Raw genomic sequence first — 18,938 nt, forward strand, 5'->3', positions numbered from 1 at the left:
AGAAATATCCTCTTGCCTACATGCCTACACACGACTGAATCCGGCCCCCCAGGGCTGGAGTCTAGTGCTTACCCACTACACCACGTTGACTATCAACTCCTAAGTAATGGGCATAAAATACAGTTCTGAAAAGACAAAGCTGAAAGTTCATTCCGCCTTTCTACAAAGTTCACTTAGCCTCATAACAACGAATTGAGGTAGCTGAGAGCTATTTGTTGCACAATCACCATGATCAAAATTGTATATTCAGCCCTGAGAGCCACATAGCCAGAAGTTCCATGGTTATTAGCCCTAGTAAAGGGAAAACTTTGGAAGGGATTTTAGTCAGTGAACTTGAGAACGAGCGATCATGGTTTGGACATTATTCGAAATGTTAAGTGATTTTGCCTCACAAGGTACTAGCTGTGGTTAGAGATTACAGGAAAGTGGAAAGCGGACTGGTGCCCATGATGGGGTGAAATTTAGCGAACTAATTAGATGCCTTCAAACATTTATTTAACAGGATACAGCATACTCCTGAGACTGCACTCACATGGAAGATATATAGAAACACTAGCTCTGTGTTTTCGTACGAACAAACGATAATGAAGTACCGATGATTATTAATCAGCAAGGACTTCTGAATTGAGGAACACGACATGAACGCGCAGTTACTCACACACAAAGATTCGGAAGCAAGGTTCACCACTTTCCATTAATAAATGAGTCATCAAAGTAGGCTCATGCCTCACAGTGGAAGGCGGCATGAGACTTAAATGAGCCCTCTGTACATGAAGCGCGTCATGAGTGATTAATCACAGAATTTGGTTCCATCCGAATTTACATAAAGCGAAACCGAAATCATCACTCTCGAAAATTCCGCACTGCTCCTAACAATGGAGTGTCTTCGTTACGAAAAACCTAACTTGAAATCGAACTAGCCCCCGTCCAAAAATCACAACTTAAGTTTTCAAGTAGCACCGACTGTTTGTTGCAACTAGTCACGTCCTCATCTCGATAGTGACAAAACTTCGTGGCGCCATACCGACCAACCACTAAGCAGTTTTTTCAGGAAAGTACTTTGTGTTCTGCCTTACGGCAGGTCTTGTCATGGGGGAAGCCTCGTCATAGAGATGAACCGGATGAGCTTCTACGGAAGTGATTCCAGTGGTGGTTTCCCGTTTCCTTCCACTGATGATGATGAAATGATAATGAGGACAACACAACACCCAGTCGCTGAGCGGAGAAAATCACCGACCCAGCCGGGAATCGAACCCAGGCCCCTTGGCGTAACAGACCGCCGCGCTACCCACTCAGCTTTCGGGTAGGACTTTTTCAGGAAGAGCAGGCTTTTTCTCCAGTTAGGGGATAGGAGAGGAACGACCACTTCTTTGAGGCAAAAATTTTCCATTCCGCTCAACGGCTAAAATTTTGAAGACTGCGTCCCAATGGTTGAATTCGATATGGCAAACTGCGCGGCGCCGCACCTGGAGATGAACAGTGGGCAGAGTCGCTACCGTATCTCGCTTCGAAAAAATAACATGCAACTGCCTTCCCAGGGTGCTAATGCCAAGGTAAACCGAGAGCTACAACCCAAATTTGCCTATCTGCGTGAGTCTGTTATTACACACACATTCATTCAAAATCAGTGATCATACATGTTTGGGACTGGCTGGAATAGTTATATGTTGTGCTGCCCGTCATATGTACTTAAGATGAGAATACAGACAACTGAGAACATCTGGAGCGTTATGGACAGGGACAGAATTTGGCACGATGTCCGTCGGGAAGTTCTCCGACAACTTTATCAATCAACGCTAAACCGTATAACTGCTTGCATAAGGGCAAGAGGTGAAAGTACGCTTTATTGACTTGCTCAGTTTGTCAATAAATTATCCAAACTGTCTGAAATTGTAATAATTTGTTTGCCTTCGTATGTACACTCCTGGAAATGGAAAAAAGAACACATTGACACCGGTGTGTCAGACCCACCATACTTGCTCCGGACACTGCGAGAGGGCTGTACAAGCAATGATCACATGCACGGCACAGCGGACACACCAGGAACCGCGGTGTTGGCCGTCGAATGGCGCTAGCTGCGCAGCATTTGTGCACCGCCGCCGCCAGTGTCAGCCAGTTTGCCGTGGCATACGGAGCTCCATCGCAGTCTTTAACACTGGTAGCATGCCGCGACAGCGTGGACGTGAACCGTATGTGCAGTTGACGGACTTTGAGCGATGGCGTATAGTGGGCATGTGGGAGGCCGGGTGGACGTACCGCCGAATTGCTCAACACGTGGGGTGTGAGGTCTCCACAGTACATCGATGTTGTCGCCAGTGGTCGGCGGAAGGTGCACGTGCCCGTCGACCAGGGACCGGACCGCAGCGACGCACGGATGCACGCCAAGACCGTAGGATCCTACGCAGTGCCGTAAGGGACCGCACCGCCACTTCCCTGCAAATTAGGGACACTGTTGCTCCTGGGGTATCGGCGAGGACCATTCGCAACCGTCTCCATGAAGCTGGGCTACGGTCCCGCACACCGTTAGGCCGTCTTCCGCTCACGCCCCAACATCGTGCAACCCGCCTCCAGTGGTGTCGCGACAGGCGTGAATGGAGGGACGAATGGAGACGTGTCGTCTTCAGCGATGAGAGTCGCTTCTGCCTTGGTGCCAATGATGGTCGTATGCGTGTTTGGCGCCGTGCAGGTGAGCGCCACAATCAGGACTGCATGCGACCGAGGCACACGGGGCCAACACCCGGCATCATGGTGTGGGGAGCGATCTCCTACACTGGCCGTACACCACTGGTGATCGTCGAGGGGACACTGAATAGTGCACGGTACATCCAAACCGTCATCGAACCCATCGTTCTACCATTCCTAGACCGGCAAGGGAACTTGCTGTTCCAACAGGACAATGCACGTCCGCATGTATCCCGTGCCACCCAACGTGCTCTAGAAGGTGTAAGTCAACTACCCTGGCCAGCAAGATCTCCGGATCTGTCCCCCATTGAGCATGTTTGGGACTGGATGAAGCGTCGTCTCACGCGGTCTGCACGTCCAGCACGAACGCTGGTCCAAATGAGGCGCCAGGTGGAAATGGCATGGCAAGCCGTTCCACAGGACTACATCCAGCATCTCTACGATCGTCTCCATGGGAGAATAGCAGCCTGCATTGCTGCGAAAGGTGGATATACACTGTACTAGTGCCGACATTGTGCATGCTCTGTTGCCTGTGTCTATGTGCCTGTGGTTCTGTCAGTGTGATCATGTGATGTATCTGACCCCAGGAATGTGTCAATGAAGTTTCCCCTTCCTGGGACAATGAATTCACGATGTTCTTATTTCAATTTCCAGGAGTGTATATCTCATCTACAGATTTCCGTCCCATTCGGATAATTCCGTCGTGGTGCGTCGTTGATGCCAACGACATGAAAGTGTGTCCCCTGTACCGCGACAACAGAAATGGGATGTACGAGTACAGCAATGACACGTGGAAAACGACACGTGGAATTCTGCGTCTGGCCATGAGTCGTGATCGGAGAGCTGAAACTATTCAAGACACTTCTGTTTTGGAAATAGGCGAAAAGGAAAGGCGCATAAGGCAACCGAAAAATAGTCGGTAGAGCACCGGCTCGCGAAACGCACGGGTCCCGAGTTCGAGTCTCGGTCTACCACAAAGTTTTCATCGGCCAGTAAGTTTCATATCAGCGCACATTCCACCGCCCCCCCCTCCCCTCCGCCGCCCAAAAAAAGAAAAAAAAAGAGCTAAGCCGGCCGCTCGCATTAAGAGGGAAGTCAGGGTACGACTAAAATTCGCTACTGCAAACACGTTTCATGCATAACCGTCAAGAAATGAGATTGTGTACGTCAGAAACTTTGTATAATTTTACCCGTCAAGAAATGAGATTGTGTACGTCAGAAACTTTGTATAAATTTAACTTCACTATGAACCTTAAAGAATTAAACGGTGATATGATTTCAATGAAACGTTAAGATACGGCAACGTTACGTAAAAAAGGCTTGGAAAGCTTTTCTGCAGAAATGTAATATTCAAAAATCGATAATTTAACATTAAAAACAACGAGCAATAATGACAACAATAGCGCTTACCAGCAAATAATCGTGAAGGAATATTATTAAAACGATTTATACAACGTATAAAAAGTCTTATACAGCCATATGAGTGTGTGTGTTACCGGGAATACAACAGGGAAGTTTCAGCATTAAACGTCCGAATTACCAGTTATGAAACCAGAAGTAGGAATCACTTGCAGCGAGAAGTACACAGGAAAGCCCCTTATCAGGGAAATAGGTCATATCAGCCAAAAATAATGTTCGCTGTATTTCCTGCGGGATTAAATAACATACCATATTTACACAAGAAATAGTTAAAAATATGCTAATATTATCATCGTTTGTTTATGAAGATTTAACGGCGGTCGTGTTTGTAGGTTGAACTACGTGGTTTCGGAATGCATATTGTTCAGAAAGTTATTCTCTTTAATGCATAAAGACGTTCCACCAAGTTTGTGGGTACTTTTAATCAGGTCTCATTCTCTAAAATTTTGTGTTCTGTAGGACCTTCCATGTCTTGTTCTAGAGCTTCTCATTGTTATTTTATGGTACCCATCCATACAAGGTTCCTCATCTATTGTAGAAATGCACACAGAAACATGGTACATGTATTTACCGATCCACAGGCGGAAATTAAAACTTCCTACTTCATATTGAGGTTTATGTTGCTGGTCTGTTCTTGGACCCTGTTGACGCCTTGAAGCTATGTTGTTGTATTTGTAACACTTGTATCTTGTTTAGGTACGAAAATATTGGAAAGAGGAGTTAATTTATGTACCATTTGTTTTAGTGAAATATTAGTAAAAACAAAATAGTTAGGCAATTTTCGAAATACGAGTAAAAGGGCCAAGGAAGTTGGCAAGGCGTTTTCCCTCCTGCGCCGAAGCTGCCAACAGCGGTAAACGTGCTCGGGCTGATGCTGAGAACAATGCGTTGAAGTGTCTTGACGCCTGCCTTAGCAATTATTCTTAGAAAATTATCTAGCTATATTTCTGAATATTTCATTGCAAACATTATCAAATGTTGTATCACAGAAATCATTTTTCCAGGAGAATTAGAAATCCGCAAGAAAAAAGTGCAGTGAAGACAGAAAAATATTTCCGTCTTTATATACTGTCACTTGGCGAAATACCCATTTCGATATCTACAGTCATTTGCTATGCATTAAAGAGTATGAGTTTATCCAGTAAGACTTTTATTTATTCGGAGATAAAAAGACGTGTGAATAAATTAGGGCCTAAGATTTCTATTGTTTTTATGCCTTAGTAAGAGGTGCATATGTGTCTCCATGTGGGAATATCACGATTCTGGTGACAAATTGTATATCAGAGTAGAAAATTATTCCCTTCATCATTGAAGAAAGTGATTAAAGAATGAATAATAATAACTGCTATTATTGTGATTATTCCGCAGATCACCTTGACACTTATTTTATTGCGAGATTTGTAAAAAAATGTAAAAAAGACAAAATTTCACTGAGGCGATAGTCAACACATTTGCATGCTGAGACCTTCCTGCCTCGCCCTTGTGTTAGCCATATCTGTATTAATGCATCCACCTGACTTCCCTGCACTTGCCTGCACATTCGCAAGCATATTCGTTCCGGTAGACCAGTAACGGGAGTGCTTAACTGCCGCCACCCGTCACGTTATTAATGAGGGATTACGTTTCGCCCCGGGTTCCCATCCTCGGCAGCACGGCGGTGATCCAGCAGACTGACAAACAAGCGTCCGCGACCTTGGCCGCGCTGTTTGCCGCTGTTTGCGGCTGCTGTTTGCCGACTGCGAGTCAACACGCGGGTGTGTGTGCGCGCGCGCACCGGCTGCTGTCTACACGCGGCGCGGCCCGCGGTCCCAGGTGTCGCCGGGTCAACAGCCGCCGCCAGTCGACGTGTGCGCCGCTACTGCTGCCGCCGACAAACAAGCCGCAGCGCTCTTCCACTCTGGCCGGCTGGCTGGCTCCCTGATACCCTCCCTGATGGCACTCCTCCCCCGTCACTTGTTTGCACACTTGCGTTTCTCTTACGTCATTCTAAAAATGCGCCTCGTGTCCTTCAGAATTTTGTAAATGTTATAGGATCCTTAGATCAACACTGAAGTTCGCAAACGACATACCACTTCTTGTCGTATTTAAGAGAGACTTAGAAGATCTTGTCAAAGGAATGGTGTAATATTTCTGGCTTAGTCAGCCATCATATTAGGCCCCAAGAAGCTGTTCCCAGAGCAGTGGAGATGCAAGAAGTGTACAGGGTGTTACCAAAAGGTACGACCAAACTTTCAGGAAACATTCCTCACACACAAATAAAGAAAATATGTTAAGTGGACATGTGTCCGGAATCGCTTAATTTCCATGTTAGAGCTCATTTTAGTTTCGTCAGTATGTACTGTACTTCCTCGATTCACCGCCATGATTTCATACGGGTTACTCTACCTGTGCTGCTAGAACATGTGCCTTTACAAGCACGACACAACATGTGGTTCATGCACGATGGAGCTCCTGCACATTTCAGTCGAAGTGTTCGTACGCTGCTCAACAAAAGATTCGGTGACCGATGGATTGGTAGAGGCGGACCAATTTCATGGCCTCCACGCTCTCCTGTCCTCAACCCTCTTGACTTTCATTTATGGGGGCATTTGAAAGCTCTTGTCTACGCAACCCCGGTACCAAATGTAGAGACTCTTCGTGCTCGTATTGTGGACGGCTGTGTTACAATACGCCATTCTCCAGGGCTGCATCGGCGCAGCAGGGACTCCATGCGACGGAGGATGGATGCATGTATCCTCGCTAACGGAGGACATTTTGAACATTTCCTGTAACAAAGTGTTTGAAGTCACGCTGGTACGATCTGTTGCTGTGTGTTTCCATTCCATGATTAATGTGATTTGAAGAGAAGTATTAAAATGTGCTCTAACATGGAAAGTAAGCATTTCCGGACACATGTCCACATAACATATTTTCTTTCCTTGTGTGTGAGGAATGTTTCCTGAAAGTTTGACCATACCTTTTTGTAACACCCTGTATAGATGACGAAATGTGGTGTGAGGTACCTGTGACCGATGTTAGATTCGGTAGCATTCCCGTGAGAAAGAACGCCTGCATAATGCTACTGCTCTGTGATTGGCTGCTGTGTTCGGAGCAAGGGCGCCAAAACGTTAAAGTATAGTTATTATCATTAGTTAAACTACTCACTGGAATAACTTCACTTGTTAATACGAGGGCAGTTCAATAAGTAATGCAACACATTTTTTTTCTCGGCCTATTTTGGTTGAAAAAACCGGAAATTTCTTGTGGAATATTTTCAAACATTCCCGCTTCGTCTCGTATAGTTTCATTGACTTCCGACAGGTGGCAGCGCTGTACGGAGCTGTTAAAATGGCGTCTGTAACGGATGTGCGTTGCAAACAATAGGCAGTGGTCGAGTTTCTTTTGGCGGAAAACCAGGGCATCTCAGATATTCATAGGCGCTTGCAGAATGTCTACGGTGATCTGGCAGTGGACAAAAGCACGGAGAGTCGTTGGGCAAAGCGTGTGTCATCATCGCCGCAAGGTCAAGCAAGACTGTCTGATCTCCCGCGTGCGGGCCGGCCGTGCACAGCTGTGACTCCTGCAATGGCGGAGCGTGCGAACACACTCGTTCGAGATGATCGACGGATCACCATCAAACAACTCAGTGCTCAACTTGACATCTCTGTTGGTAGTGCTGTCACAATTGTTCACCAGTTGGGATATTCAAAGGTTTGTTCCCGCTGGGTCCCTCGTTGTCTAACCGAACAGCATAAAGAGCAAAGGAGAACCATCTGTGCGGAATTGCTTGCTCGTCATGTGGCTGAGGGTGACAATTTCTTGTCAAAGATTGTTACAGGCGATGAAACATGGGTTCATCACTTCGAACCTGAAAGAAAACGGCAATCAATGGAGTGGCGCCACACCCACTCCCCTACCAAGAAAAAGTTTAAAGCCATACCCTCAGCCGGTAAAGTCATGGTTACAGTCTTCTGGGACGCTGAAGGGGTTATTCTGTTCGATGTCCTTCCCCATGGTCAAACGATCAACTCTGAAGTGTATTGTGCTACTCTTCAGAAATTGAAGAAACGACTTCAGCGTGTTCGTAGGCACAAAAATCAGAACAAACTTCTCCTTCTTCATGACAACGCAAGCCCTCACACCAGTCTTCGCACGCGAGAGGAGCTCACAAAACGTCAGTGGACTGTTCTTCCTCATGCACCCTACAGCCCCGATCACGCACCGTCGGATTTCCATATGTTTGGCCCAATGAAGGACGCAATCCTTGGGGCGCACTACGCGGATGATGAAGAAGTTATTGATGCAGTACGACGTTGGCTCCGACATCGACCAGTGGAATGGTACCGCGCAGGCATACAGGCCCTCATTTCAAGGTGGCGTAAGGCCGTAGCATTGAATGGAGATTACGTTGAAAAATAGTGTTGTGTAGCTAAAAGATTGGGGAATAACCTGGTGTATTTCAATGCTGAATAAAACAACCCCTGTTTCAGAAAAAAAAAAGTGTGTTGCATTACTTATTGAACTGCCCTCGTATAAATATCTCTCAGCAGCTGACTATCAATCATTCATTTTAGAATTATTGAAATCAATTCAAGTCAAAAACAAGAGACTGACGAAATTGCAGACGAAGCACTTCGGAAGCGTTCGAGTCACGCCTTTTCTGGTATGGTGCGCGAAGTGTTTCGGGCTGTTCGTCACTCTGGATTAGGCAGTTGAGAAGAACAGACTAGTTATCTGTCACAGGATGCGTTTGCCACTATTCAGTATTAAAAGATTCACTCCGGTAGTCATGAGGAACTGACACGTACCGCAAATAGTGTAAAGATACATTTTCGTAAACATTGTGTCTGATCATGTACTTTGCTGTATCAGAAGGTGTTGTATGAATATCATGTAGTCTTCTCGTGTTGCTATATTAAAATACGCGAGTGGTATCCTAAAGAAGTGATACATTATTTCAGAACAGAACCTTGCTAAAAGTCAGTTTCAGCCTCAAGATACAGAACCTACGACCTACGTGCTGTTTTCTGCATTGGGGACATCAACTTGAAGACAGCAGGTTAGTGACCTATAACAGAGCCTTTGTATTCCACACAGTGCAGTGGAAACAACTAGGCGCCTCACGTGTACTGCATGCACAGAACAAATGTACTCAGTGTGACGTCTTCTGCAGTAATGCAGAGGAGGTAAAGGAGGATGATCGTTATTAAAACCAACAATCAGTTCATTTTCCTTTCTTGCCGTTATGGACAGATTGTTAGCGCCGAGTATAGATTAAGGATAACAAATTCAAAAACAAAAAACGTGACGATGGTGCCAGACTGATTTGTAGCTTACATCGTTTGAAAAAATCGTCAGTGGTATCACGTTATACCCCTCACGTTCTTTACGACGTCAGTCACATGTTTCCTAGTCACTGTGCCAGGCCAAGAACTGGTATCGAGTGTTCCTCTTCACACACTATGAGTGCAGAAGCAGATCTTCTTCTTGCCTCATCCCAGACGACTCTGAGACTTCTACCCGAAAATAAATTTGGTGTTTGTCAAGATTTGTCGGAAAATGGAAAGTGTTATTGATGTGCGATTTTCGCGGAATAGATTGGTAATCAGGGGCTCGAATTGTTAACCAATCAACAGATTGTAATAACACTTGGAAGGTGAATTTTTGTGCTAACACAAACTTTTTTGAATAGAGCAATACCTAGCGACGTTAACAGACTAAAAGCACGGTACATTAGAGTGTCAGTGGTATTTGTTGCAGGATTCTAGTTTACGAAATATCATCGGTTTGTGCTATTGAACCTGCGTGGTTGCTAGGTACGATATTGTTATGATTTCCTACAGTGTGCTTGCAATTTCCTTGACTGCATTGCGACTTGCCAGGCAGTTAGTGAGTGACAGTCCTGGCAGTAGGTCGTGAGTAGACGATGGAATTTACCGATGTAAAAAAAGCCGTCATGCTCATGGTGTGTGAAGATGATGTCAATCACCTCGGCAGTTAATCATCAACCTCTTCAGGCAGCTACGTGAAAGTGGTAGAGGAACTCCTAAACAGCGTAACAGAAGGAAACAAGTGACGACAGAAGAGGAGGAAATTAATGTTCTTGCTGCTGCAGTTTATCCGCACTTTAGCTCCAGCGCAATCGCACCAATCATATGGTTCAGGAAGGGTGTCCTATTCGTTGTCTATCAACACAGGTTCCATTTCTACCACATATCTCTCCATCAAGAGATGGGTGAAAGCGATTACGATAACCGTGTTAACTTCTGCACATGGGCATTAAGGCAATGTACTGTAGATGGATCATGTATCTTGTTTAGTGATGAAGCCCCACTTATCAATAATAGGCAGCTAAACCACCGAAATATGCACTATTGGTCTGTTACCACTTCCCACAGCGTTCATGAAGTGACACGTGTGATGTAGGACAGGGAGTCATTAGCTCATAGGCCCGTGTTTCATAGACGGAATGCCGAACGCGCACAAGTATCGCAGCCTCCTAACAGATCATCTTCCACGGATGCTACAACACCTTCCTCCGCAGACTGAGAGAAACCTGTGGTACCATCTTGATGACTGTCAATCCCATAGTACACGAATACTACAGCATGTCTTCAAGAATTGTTTTCAAATCGTTGGTTGGACTCAGAGGACCTGTGCCTTGGCCGGCCTGTTCCCGGAATTTGACGTCTGTGGACTTTATTCCGTGGGGAAAGCTGGAAGACGCTGTCTACTATGACGTACCAACTACACTCGGTGATACGCAACGACTTATTACTGCAGCCTGCTAGCACAGCTCCACTGAAACGCTAGCACATCCGCAGCAGGGGTTCCTCACCGGATTGCCTGGTTCAAAAGGCTCTGAGCACTCTCTGACTTAACATCTGATGTCATCAGTCTTCTAGAACTTAGAACTACTTACACCTAACTAAACTAAGGACGTCACACACATCCATGCCCGAGGCAGGATTCGAACCTGCGACCGTAGCAGTCGCGTGGTTCCGGACTGACGCGCCTAGAACCGCTCGGCCACCGCGGCCGGCCCACACCAGATTGAAAGTACACTCCTGGAAATGGAAAAAAGAACACATTGACACCGGTGTGTCAGACCCACCATACTTGCTCCGGACACTGCGAGAGGGCTGTACAAGCAATGATCACACGCACGGCACAGCGGACACACCAGGAACCGCGGTGTTGGCCGTCGAATGGCGCTAGCTGCGCAGCATTTGTGCACCGCCGCCGTCAGTGTCAGCCAGTTTGCCGTCGCATACGGAGCTCCATCGCAGTCTTTAACACTGGTAGCATGCCGCGACAGCGTGGACGTGAACCGTATGTGCAGTTGACGGACTTTGAGCGATGGCGTATAGTGGGCATGCGGGAGGCCGGGTGGACGTACCGCCGAATTGCTCAACACGTGGGGCGTGAGGTCTCCACAGTACATCGATGTTGTCGCCAGTGGTCGGCGGAAGGTGCACGTGCCCGTCGACCTGGGACCGGACCGCAGCGACGCACGGATGCACGCCAAGACAGTAGGATCCTACGCAGTGCCGTAGGGGACCGCACCGCCACGTCCCAGCAAATTAGGGACACTGTTGCTCCTGGGGTATCGGCGAGGACCATTCGCAACCGTCTCCATGAAGCTGGGCTACGGTCCCGCACACCGTTAGGCCGTCTTCCGCTCACGCCCCAACATCGTGCAGCCCGCCTCCAGTGGCGTCGCGACAGGCGTGAATGGAGGGACGAATGGAGACGTGTCGTCTTCAGCGATGAGAGTCGCTTCTGCCTTGGTGCCAATGATGGTCGTATGCGTGTTCGGCGCCGTGCAGGTGAGCGCCACAATCAGGACTGCATACGACCGAGGCACACAGGGCCAACACCCGGCATCATGGTGTGGGGAGCGATCTCCTACACTGGCCGTACACCACTGGTGATCGTCGAGGGGACACTGAATAGTGCACGGTACATCCAAACCGTCATCGAACCCATCGTTCCACCATTCCTAGACCGGCAAGGGAACTTGCTGTTCCAACAGGACAATGCACGTCCGCATGTATCCCGTGCCACCCAACGTGCTCTAGAAGGTGTAAGTCAACTACCCTGGCCAGCAAGATCTCCGGATCTGTCCCCCATTGAGCATGTTTGGGACTGGATGAAGCGTCGTCTCACGCGGTCTGCACGTCCAGCACGAACGCTGGTCCAACTGAGGCGCCAGGTGGAAATGGCATGGCAAGCCATTCCACAGGACTACATCCAGCATCTCTACGATCGTCTCCATGGGAGAATAGCAGCCTGCATTGCTGCGAAAGGTGGATATACACTGTACTAGTGCCGACATTGTGCATGCTCTGTTGCCGGTGTCTATGTGCTTGTGGTTCTGTCAGTGTGATCATGTGATGTATCTGACCCCAGGAATGTGTCAATGAAGTTTCCCCTTCCTGGGACAATGAATTCACGGTGTTCTTATTTCAATTTCCAGGAGTGTATGTATTGCCAATGCTGGTGGTCATTTTGAACGCAACCTGTGATGGTGAATTGTCTCGTTACTGCTCATAATTCACATAACTAGTGTATCCACTTGTTCTCTGGCGTGTGTTACCCCTGGTATTGTGCAAGTGTTGGTGTCGGAACTTTGTAAAATACGATACCTCGTAAATGAATCACACTAGAATCCTGCAAGAAACACCACTGACATTCTGATTTACCCTATTTTCAGTTCGTTAACGTCAATAGGCGTTATTCCATTTTAAAAAGTGTACGTTACCACAAAAATACTCTTTCTAAGTATTATCACAACGATCTTTTATACACACAGGGCGAGTCATAAATGAGGAAAAACGTGTCGAGGACCGCATGCTGCTATGCGTAACACGTGACGCACCGTTGTTAATTTCGTTCTCCTCGGTGTGCTGCGTACGTAAAACCAAAACACCTGTTAACCACTGAACGAGATACCGACGAGCCTCACGATCACGACGTGTCATTCACCCATAGATACGAAACATGACACACCAATAAGCTGATGTGTATCTGCCAGCGTTTGAAAGATACGAGAAAGAACAAATCTCATCGTAATGTATGTGAAATTGTATCAGAACTTGTGATCACACGTTGCCAGAGGTAACGGAGTGTACAGTCCCATGTTAGTGAATGTGTGTCCTGTAAGCGGAAAGAGTGGTCAACGGCGGAAGTAAAGCCGCGGCGTGCATGACGTGTTTACAAGACCTCTGCGCTGCTCACTCTGCCCGATACTCGCCGTGTCGACAGCTGCTAACGGTCGCGTCGCATTGTTACTACAGCACCATGGTAAGTTTCAAAAGCGAGGAATACGCCGAGATCCACCTCACCTACGGGCTTGCAGATGGAAGAGCTGACGTTGCAGGGCAACTGTATCACGAGAGGTTTCCTACCCGGCGCCTTCCATCCCCAAAAACGTTTTACTCTGTGGACAGGCGCTTGGGGGAATATGGTGCATATGTAGCACCTCCAGAATTTAGTGGTCATGGCCGACCGTCGACGTACAGTGCGGATGACGAAGAAAAAGTGTTTCAAACTGTTGCAGAGGACCGAACAATAAGTACCAGGTCTCTCGCCACTGCGGTCGGAATGTCACAATCTACTGTTATGCGAGTACTCCATAGAAACCATTACCATCCCTTTCGCATGCAGAAGGGTACAGGCATTATTGCCGGAAGACTACCAGAGGAGGCTGGACTTCTGCAACTTTATCCTACGGCGTCAGACCCACGACCAGCATTTTTCACGAACAATACTGTTCACCGACGCAGCCTATTTCATGAAGGAGGGTATAGTGAATTCCCATAATTGGTACGAGTGGGCGGAAGAAATGCCCCACAGCACAGTGATGCGAGGGTACCAACAACGATGCGGTGTCAATATCAGGTGTGGTATTATTGATCACCATCTCACAGGTTCACAGGTGCTGCCACAAAGGCTTATAGGAGAGAAGTATCTGCGTTTCCTGGATGCTACATTAACGGAATTGTTGGAAGACGTTAGTTTGGCCTCTCGTATGAACCTGTGGTACATGCATGATGGTGCCCCCGCTCACTTCAGCGGCACAGTGCGACGCCACCTGGACAATGCCTCCCTTCCAAATGGATCGGTCGTCGAGGCTCTGTAGCATAGCCAGCAAGTTCGCCAGACCTGAATCCACTGGATTTCTTTTTGTCGGGCCATCTGAAATCTGTGATTTATGAAGGAGAAGTTGTTGATGTCAACATCCTTCAACGCAGAATACAACATGCCTGTGATATTACGCAAAGAGTTACAGACATGTTGGATCGTGTTCAGCAGTCCTTCCTGCGAAGAGTTCAACTTTTCCACACACATCGTGGCCGTCATTTCGAACAGTACTTATGAACAGCCACTGCAGCTTCTGGTCATGTGTTTCGATTTGTAGAGCTGTATTGTATTCGTTTGTATTAACTGCCACATACCTTTGTAGTTCTATTTTGTATTCTGCATCTACGTACTCGTTTCTTAAAACTAAGTCTAGGACACTAAAAACCAAATTATAAAACATGCATGTACAGTAGTGCTGCCCCTCCTCACGTTCCTTTCCCTGTGCCAACTGGCCACGATACATAATACCGGCCAGCGTAACCAGTACGAGATAGATGTGGTGTGGCGTCCCAAGCGTGGGTATTGCGAGGGATTGAGCGACACGGTTCGTGAAAGGGATTTAGCCGGTTGACCTTGATGAGAGGGAGACTTTTTGATCTGGTTAAGATGTGGAAATCCCCGGTGTGAAGGTACAAGGCTAGGAAGCGGATAGAATTAAAGTCTTCCTAACGCTAACAAATTGCAGTTTATTCTGAATAATTACAACCCACCCTATTTGCGTGGTGATTGCATTCACAGGAAGGCCAGTGGGCGCTGTCATTGCCCGCAGTGTTTCGCAGACCGTCGCTTGACGCCGCATGCTTCGCCTTATCGTGAGCGGTCAGACTACCTGCAACACTCGCATGTTGTGCCCCATTGCCGAACTGTCCCCTTGGCCAATGTCGGCGCACAGTAACACCGAAAAGTTTACTTCATATTTCCAGATTTTTACCATTCAATTGCATTGTCATTTATTGACATAGGAACAAGCAGAAAACGAATTTATGTTTGTAGCTCAGTGTGTGACAATGCACGACATATTTTTCCTCATTTATGACTCACCCTGTATACAGGGTGTTACAAAAACGTATGCCCAAACTTTCAGGAAACATTCCTCACACACAAAGAAAGAAAATATGTTATGTGGACATGTGTCCGGAAACGCTTACTTTCCATGCTAGAGCTCATTTTATTACTTCTCTTCAAGTCACATTAATCATGGAATGGAAACACACAGCAACAAAACGTACCAGCGTGACTTCAAACACTTTGTTACAGGAAATGTTCAAAATGTCATCCGTTAGCGAGGATACATGCATCCATCCCTGCTGCGCTGATGCGGCCCTGGAGAATGGCGTATTGTATCACAGCCGTCCACAATACGAGCACGAAGAGTCTCTACATTTGGTACCGGGGTTGCGTAGACAAGAGGTTTCAAATGCCCCCATAAATGAAAGTCAAGAGGGTTGAGGTCAGGAGAGCGTGGAGGTCATGGAATTGGTTCCCCTCTACCAATCCATCGGTCACCGAATCTGTTGTTGAGAACCGTACGAACACTTCGACTGAAATGTGCAGGAGCTCCATCGTGCATGAATCACATGTTGTGTCGTACTTGTAAAGGCACATGTTCTAGCAACACAGGCAGAGTATCCCGTATGAAATCATGATAACGTGCTCCACTGAACGTAGGTGGAAGAACATGGGGCCCAATCAAGACATCACCAGCAATGCCTGCCCAAACGTTCACAGAAAATCTGTGTTGATGTGATTGCACAATTGCGTGCGGATTCTCGTCAGCCCACACATGTTGATTGTGAAAATTTACAATTTGACGAAACTAAAATGAGCTCTAACATGGAAATTAAGCGTTTCCGGACACATGTCCACATAACATCTTTTCTTTATTATTGTGTGAGGAATGTTTCCTGAAAGTTTGGCCGTGCCTTTTTGTAACACCCTGTATATACGGTGACGACGACTAATGACCCTTTCTTTCAGTGCGGATGCACACCATGCCCGATCTCTTGTGGGAATCAGGATCTGCGAGTAAGGGGTTCATGGAGAGGTGACGTGTCGCTACATCATTAGTACCAACAGGCTGGGCATATGAGGCAGGAAGGAACGCATGCTGGGATAGCCCAGGCAGTTACGGCGACTGCTCGCATGAAGGGGGTTTCCAACTTCGATTCCCCCTCTGACACTAATTTCACTGTTACCATTGTCACATTTCAGTGCCCAAATGTGGCTAACACCAATGAAACCTCTCAATAATATGTGTTGTCAAATTTTATTTTCCATCGGTTGTTACAAGCTTGCCCTTTCAAATAGTTGCCTGGTAGATCCTCCAATCATAAGATGTTACAGTGTAATAAGCTTTGGAGTTAATAACCTATAATTTGTTTTATTAGAATATAATAGTAAGCTTTAAACCAGAGTCAAGTGCCGGCACGACAGTGAGGCACGAGAGAGCAAAGAGGGCTCTGAAGTAGAGGTCAGCCAGTCGCACGCTGACCCACCCCTCTTCAGGACCACAATGCGACAGAAGCGGCCTCTATGCGAGGAGGACATAAACGCTGCGCCCAACAGGTCCAAGTCCACATCTGTAGCAGCTTCAAGACTAGCAACTAGTATAGAAGCGTCAAAGCTCATTACTTCTCTTTTATTAGAATTGTTATACTCGAGAAGCTTGTTTATTTCGGATGTCGCCCTTTGCTTGCGGCACATCTGTGTATTTCTCAGAGTTAAGTATTGTCATGTACTTTTCGTAATAAAACTCATTAATATGATTTGCTTGAATTGCTGGCTAGCGATCCGAGAAAGCAGGTTTCCTAGACACCTCATATTTGACTACTAGAGAGGATTCAACATATTACATGCTGATTTCTTGCACCAGAGCGTTCCACTGTCCTTTAATATATCTTGATATTAGTTGCAGAAATTGACAAAATTTTCAAAGATTTTGTAGCGGCAGCAACTCCATCACCGTGGTGAAAGATGTTTTGCGTTTGAGTCACAATCTGTTTCATGGACTACTTTTTTCGTGCCTTAGGTTGCTACTTGCAATTCAGATCACTATATGAGTCACAATCTGTTTCATGAAGTTGACCACTTTTTTCATGCCTTAGGTTGCCACTTGCAATTCAGATCACGATATCTGCTTATTTGCAACAAAAGAAATCGCTATGACGTGCAGAGTAGCTTGACTGATTCGCCAAAGAAACCTTTCCTGAAAATCTTGAACAACAAGTAAATCAATGTTTTTGCGAAATGTAACACAGCTATTACTTCACCTGACTTTAGTTTTCTTTCATAGGTTGAAGATATGTGATTTTTTTAACGAAATGGTGCATTGTCAAGTCAGAGATTTTTGTGGACGTCTCTAGCTTTAGAACAGTGGGCTCTTTTTCCTCCCTGGTTGGCAGAAATACCACCTTCATTTTTCAATTTTTATGTTTTTTGTGGGGATGGGCAAACTCGTCCATCGTTGGAAACTAGTTTACAGTTGGTCGTTCCTTTCCGGGAACCATTCACTTTTCTTCGTTCACTGTTTCCTTTTATTTAATTGTGCGTGCTTAAAGGATTTTAGATGAATTTCCAGAAGAAATATCACTTCCTTTGCTAAATGCGTCCTCAGAGAGTATCACATTAGTCGGCTGATGTGACAGAGCAGAGACCGCAAGTCAGGCAGAGAGAGAGCAGAGCATGCTGAATGGAAGTACGGATTACGGAACCCGTTTACGACCCAGCGAGGACCTTTTCAGTTATCATTCTCTTTGTAGGGAAGCTCGTAATTGAACAAAACATAATGCCATCGTTTTCCGTTCGATTACCGAAAATAATATATATTTGCATGAGCATTGCTGCCATAAAACAACTGCGAAAACTGTTATATATCAAATCAACATTAACAATTTTCTTTCACAGTGCCCAAGTGTGTACGTTAAGTACGCATCAAAATGCTTCGAACTCTGACAACGGAGCTGAGAAACTGCGTACTAAAATCAGAAGCTTTATCTCAGCAACGGGGACACCTAAATAAAAATGATTGGAGATCGTTGAAACTTCACGAATGAAAAGAAGCAAATTTTTTTTTTTTTTCAAAACGTTGACGCTTTATATGTTGCCGGGAAAAATTGCAGTAACAAGGAGTTGTACGACATAAACCAAAATTGGTAGGCGTGTTTCTATATCTGAAAGATGATGTCTGTTCCAAGTTTACGGCAGTCGCATAATAATGGCGCTAGTGGCGCCACTATGAGAATGCAAAAATCAGGTTTGATTCAAATATACGCTTTAACTGTATGGAGCGTTAAATAACTTTCAGATTGGACGTAGTGAGTTGATGTAAGTCGAGAATACCTTTAAGGCAACAAAGACAGATGTTCCTTCTGTGATATTGCTGGAAGACTTGTCAAGAATGTTGCCATTGTACATGAGTCCTGGCAGTGGTGGTCACAAGAACGTACAACCGCTAGACGAAAGGGCTCCGGACGTCCCCGTGGTACTACCGAGACGGAGGATCATCGTGTTCGGCGTATTGCTCTGGAGTAGCAATTTCAGCAGCTTTTGGCACCATAGTGACTCAACGAACTACTACTGATCAGTTACTTCAAGGAGAGTTCCGAGGCAGAAGCCTTGCAACGTCCTTTCCACTGACCCCAAACCTCCTCCATTTAAGACTTCAGTGGTTTCAAACGACAGCTCATTGGAAGACAGGGTGCGGGTCTGTTGTG

This window comes from Schistocerca nitens, chromosome 7 (assembly GCF_023898315.1).
Source record: "Schistocerca nitens isolate TAMUIC-IGC-003100 chromosome 7, iqSchNite1.1, whole genome shotgun sequence".
NCBI classification, from domain to species: Eukaryota; Metazoa; Arthropoda; class Insecta; order Orthoptera; family Acrididae; genus Schistocerca; species Schistocerca nitens.